Here is a 6,000-nt window from a genome sequence, read left to right as displayed (position 1 = left end):
ATATATATATATAATTTAGTTTGGTGTGTGCTGGAGTCAGATACTGCAAACAGCACACTAGAGATTGAAATCGGCTATGCTGGGAGTAGCGAAGAGCATGCAAAGCAGAGAACGCAACAGTTGGGACCGTTTCCCCTAGAAAGTCAATTGTTGAAGAGCAATAGCACATCACACACATGTTCATGAGAACATGCACAAACAGTAAGAGCTAAAACTGTTATATAACTCATGGTGTAAATAAAAGCTAACTGATTTAAATGTTAAGGGTACAAAAACTAGTAAAAAGTATTTATAACTATGATAAGATTCTAGAGACCATTTTTATTATTTCATAAATAACAAGTACCTTTTAACACAATACAATTTACAAATGTCTTTTATATACCTCATATAACCTCATTTCATTCACATAAGAACACTAGTTGAGTAAATATTTTGTTCCTTACTTCTGAGCTCAGATGAAGAATCTAAAGCCAAGGCAATTAAATTACTTGTCTATGTATACAAGAACAAGTATACATTTCCTCTCTGGGTCTCCATCTTACTTTTTTGAGACAAGGTCTTTCTCTGAGCCCAATACTCACCCGATTGGCTATGACAGCTGGCCAACAAGCTTGAGATATATGCCTGTCTCTGCCCCCACCCTCATCCCTGGGCACTCGGGTAACAGATCAGCTTTTTATGTGGGTGCCAGGGATCTGAACTCAGGTCTTCATGCCTAAGTGTTAGGCACTTTCCCAACTGAGCCATCTTCCCAACCCCTTAGCAGCTATATTCTTAAGCACTGACTGACAGACAATAAACATGCATTATGGTAATTACAGTCACAAAGGCAAATTCACAAGAATGATAACCCTCTATAATTTAAAATATACAATATACACAATATATTTTGAATGTGTAAGAGACCCAAATGTACTATCAAAAGTACAAATGCACATAAAACTTTCAATGTATATAACATGCAATATGCATCAAAATTTTAATTGACTGTATTTTGTCTTTAGAGTTTGAATAATCTACAACACTTTCTGAGAATGCATTGAAAGAAGGAAGGAAGGGAGGGGGGAGGGAGGGAGGGAGGCAGGCAAAGCTATCCAAGGAAACCTAAACTGATGCTTACCCTTTTTAAACTAAATTTCTCTTGAGCAAACAAAAATAGCCAACAATTTTACCAACATTACATCTATTACTTTACAACACTATGTATATTAAAAGCACCATTTTATATACTTAATAGATGCCAATTGTTTTGATGGAAAAATATGCATTTTATAGTACAGGTAGAAGATAGCATTTTTTGGCTGTGCGCATGCCTTTGATCCCAGCACTTGGGAGGCAAAGGCAGGCGGATCTTTGTGAGTTCGAGGCCAGCCTGGTCTACATAAGTAAGTTCCAGAACAGCTGGGGCTACAAAGAGACCCTGTCTCAAAAAGACAAAAAAAAGATAGTATTTCTCTTCTTAATTTTGTTTAAGCATATCTATTCACTGTTAGATGAAACCAAATCCAGAAGGAAAAAATACTCTTAAAACAACTGCAGTCTATTGTACAAGCTTTACAGAAGCTTCAAATAACTTTTTGCGTATTTACTAAGTTAGACAAAAAGTAACTAACTTAAACCATGCTATAACAGTTTTCTAAAATAAGATGTACATGAATGAAACTGCGATTAAATGGATAGGGTAGCAAAATTTTGGTGAAGGTACAAACTAAGCAGTGTCAAACAAAAGACAAACAGCAAAGGAGTTTACGTGACAAAAAATATATGGGCTACATTAAGTAACAGAGGAGTTAGTACTGTCTGGTTTCTAATGGAGCTAAGTCTCACAAGGGGAGGGTCTATGTCTCCTTCAAGGTGTTATCTGGAACAATGTTTAAAAACACTTGAAAAGTGGACTAAACTAAAAGTAGAACTTGAGCTGGATCCTGAAAAGTAAGTCTCTTTAGATAGGAAGAAAGAGAGGGAGGAAGGATTGGTTTTAGGTAAGGACTTATAATTTTTTTTTAATTTCTTTTTTTAATTGAGCTTTTAAATTTCATACAACATTTCCCACTCAAATCCAGACCCCCTCCCCCATCCATGCCTCCCCCATCCCCGCCACCAAACCCTATACACTCTGCCATACATGCTAAGTCCTATTTATTCAGGTGTTAGTACCCAAATGTCCTTCAGTGTAAATGCACCCACTGGAGTTTAGTCAGCCCATCCAGTGGTCGTATGTAAGTCATACTCTCCATTACCCAACAGTCTCAAATAGTTCTCTATCTAGTGCTGGCCCGCCACCTATTTCTAACCTCCCCTTTGGGCCCTTGTTTAACTGAGCTGACATGGGTCCCATGTTTGATGCCACCACTGCTGCAAGTTCACATGAGCAAGCCTCCAGTGGCCTAGAAGCCTCCACCTCCTTATGCTATGAACTAGCTCTGGCTCTTAAAATCTTCCTGCCTCCTCTTCTGCAATGGTCCCTGAGCTGTGGGTGGGTGAGGTTCCATATAGGAGTCCCATCCTACACTCTAGAGTCTCTTATTCTCCAAAACTTAGACAGTTGTGGCCTTTTGTGTGTATTGCACTCTGATGTACATGGAAACTTCACTGGTGAGAGTTGAGGGGTGCATTAGCCCTCTCTCTACTTATTCCTCTATGTTCCATGAGCCCTAGTTGTAGAGATTCGACTGCAGATGTGTCACCTAGTACTGGGCATCTCCCAGGGGTATGTTCTCTGTGCCTGACCAGATGTGTGACTCTACAGTAGCCTCCATCTGTTGCAAAATAGAAGCTTCTTTGATGAGTGCTGTATGGCATGTTTGTTGCTCTAAGGGAGGCTTTTCTATCTGCCACTGGATTCCTTACCAAGCAGCTCTTAGGTATACATATGCATTAATGTTCAGACACTCTGCATTTCTCATAGAGTGTCTAGGGCATTACTTTCCCTCTAGCTTTCCTAGCCCCCTCCCCCCCGAAATTCACTCATCTCTACTTTTTTTTTTTTCTTTGAGACAAGTTCTCACTCTACAGAGCAAGGCAATCCTCCTGCCCCAGCTTCTCAGTGCTGAGATTACAAGGGTATGGTACAATGCCCATTGAGAAGTCACTTAGGTTGCTGAGTCAGGAAAGGCTCTAATACAGGAAAGGACACACTGTATTTTCCACTCAACCATGCTACTCTTTTGAGCCCAAACAGAATGATACTAAAGCCTTAAGCAAAGGCATCTGTAGACTTTCTTACCCTGGGAAATGAATAGAGGGTTTCATGCATGCTAGGCAAACACCCTATCAGGAGCTGTGCTCTTAGTCCCCACTTATTACCTTTCAAATAGTAATGTTGGAAATGTGGGTGTAGCTTGGTGGTAGAATACTTGTATGGCACGTGTGAGGCTCTGTATTTAATCTCCATCACCATTTGCACACAAAAATGCGCCATTAAAGTAAAGTTTACAAACAACTTAATCAACTAGAATGACTTTTATTTATTAACTGCTTAATTTCATCCCTGGTTTACCTCCAATCTTTAATAGAACTAGAATCTTAAAACTCTTAACAATATGGTAAGTGGCCTGACAGGAATATAGAATTTTATGTTGACACATTAGTTTTGGGCAACTAGGGTAAATGTAATGAATGATGCAAACAAGAGTCTGAAAAGATGATGATGAATTTAGTTGGGTCAATAGATCTCGGGCTGCCAGACCCAAACAACAATGAAGACTTCTGCTAGGGAGGGACAACGGAGACCCGAATCTTAAGAGTTATTTTCACTCAATGAAGGGTTGAGGTCATAGATTGCCAAATTCCTAAAAAAATAATTGCAGAGGGAGGTTATGTCCCAAACCAATGCTAAGAGTGTCTTGAAGAGTAAAAGGTGATAATTAAAATGCTGAAGTAACAGTAAAAGTTGTGGGCTGGACAGATGGCTCAATGGTTAAGAACACTGGTTGTTCTTGCAGAAGACTCAGGTTCAAATCCCAGCACCCACATGGCAGCTAACAACTGTCTGTAACTCCAGTCCCAGGGGATCCAACAGCCCCTTCTGACCTCCGCAGGCACTGCATGACAGGGGTGCACTTACCTACATGCAAGGAATACATGCATACACATAAAATAAAATAAAAAATAAATAAATTAAATAAAATAAAGTAAAAGCTGTAAAACAGAGTCATATAATGCCACACAGACCAAGACAGAAGACAGTCTCAAGACCAAACTGCTCAGAACCTACGGTGACAAAGGAGAACAGTGACGACTACCAGTCACCAGACCTAGTAAGGCAGCACTCAGGCCAAGTCCTTTCAGAAGGCAGCTCTGACAGAAAAATGGAATTCAAGGTGGGATCATAACAAATTAGGGTAAATGGAACCAAACAATGAACATTAAGCGTATCCTAGAAGTAGAGAAAAAATAAATGCTAAAGAAACCAGGATGGAGGTGTGAACTGAAGTGGCCAAAAAAAAAGTTACACCTAGATCAAAAAGACTCTACAGAGGATACCTGACTCTAGAGAGTTAGGATGTTGCAGATCCAGAGTCAAATTACCTTGAGCTATCCTTAGGCCCATTAATAGCCATTCATTACCAACATCTGTGCATGACCTAACATCCTTTCAACTATCCAGTAAAATCTCTGGAATGCATTAACAGCCCACTAGCTTCTACCAAGCCAAAAGCTAAGGGTGGCATCCAGATAACACCTAAAACCAACAGCAGAGTTCTCTCCAGTTTGCTACAACCCACCTAACTGATGTTCCCACCAATGTATTTGGGAAATGTCTTGTTTTCTATGATTATAAAAGTTTTGTAGCTGTTTCCATGTTGGAATGTTACTCAAGCAGCTTGAATCTGTTCCTTGGCCATGGTCATTCACTTTGACTCAAAATAAACTTTTACTCACTTTGAGGAGAGGGTTGCATTTTACTGTCAACAGTTCTGGCATTCAAGCATAACATCCCAGTGGTGACCCACTTTCAACAGAGGAGTTACATGGATTGGCACGAGGTACCAGCAGGTACCCTATGTGTCCAACTGTCCATGCTGCCTCCTTGGGTGGATGTTGGTAAGCTCTTTCTGGGGACTGGACCTCTCCATTGGTTTATTCTAAGCAGATTATCAGATATATAACCTTATTTAGTTTAAGAGCATCCAGTGAGAGTATTTGCTAATTTTGTCTTCAGCCCATTTGTTTGCTAGCATTAATTTTTTCTTCTGTCATTCCTCTAGACGCTAAGTCAGCAATGTTTCTCTGTCCTCTCCTGCTAGTATACTGGAACCTTGTCCCTTTTAGTCTAGAAATTCTATGAGCTCATGATCATAAAGAGGTCAAATATAAAAAAAGACTTGTTCTCTCCAGATCAACAAGGTGGAGTGTTAGGACCTCTTCAGGACATACTCCAGCCTCACAAGGACACACGAGACAAAAGACCCTATAGGAATCCTGGAAGGAATCTTAGTAGCTCTGCAAGAAAGATGTATAAGGGGTGATCATCTAGTGTCTGGAGCCTCCTCACTTTCCTGTAAATGCTGAGGATAAATTCTAGTCACAGATGGTGGAAACTACCTTGGGGTGATCTGAAACACAAATCCCTCCAGCTATCAAAGAATATGGCAGTTTCAAGAAAAGATACCTCCACCAAAATGAGAATCAGAAATTCAAAAGAGAAAGTGTTTGGAGATAAACTGCCCCCTGGAACTCTACTTGGTTTTATGTTTAATAATTATGGTAATTCAACTTGCAAGCATTTATTTGGAAAAATGGGGAAATCTACCGAAAGATAACTTGGATTTGGGGAATATCCACATTCCCAAATTATGCTTTTTGTTTTGTTACTAAACTAGAAGACCTAGGCAATGAAGCAAAAGGTAATAAATGAGCATAACAAATTCAAATTTAATTTTAATTTAAAAACATCTAAGAGAAGAAATGATACATTTGAAATTTTACCAAAAAAAAATGAATGAGAAATTCTGAAACTATACCAAAAAGAAAGGCGCTAAAGAGCAGGAAGTA

The 6,000-nt window shown here is 39.5% G+C and overlaps 1 protein-coding gene across 5 annotated transcripts in view; it reads right to left on the bottom strand.

The window, feature by feature from the left end:
* The window catches only part of Cdk19 (cyclin dependent kinase 19), a 218,973-nt gene that overhangs the window by 28,847 nt on the left and 184,126 nt on the right, over positions 1–6,000 (bottom strand). The window lies entirely within an intron of this gene.

This window comes from Nannospalax galili, unplaced genomic scaffold, assembly GCF_000622305.1.
Source record: "Nannospalax galili isolate Female #2095 unplaced genomic scaffold, S.galili_v1.0 scaffold646, whole genome shotgun sequence".
Taxonomy (NCBI): Eukaryota; Metazoa; Chordata; class Mammalia; order Rodentia; family Spalacidae; genus Nannospalax; species Nannospalax galili.
This window is presented reverse-complemented; position numbering and strand designations above follow the sequence as displayed.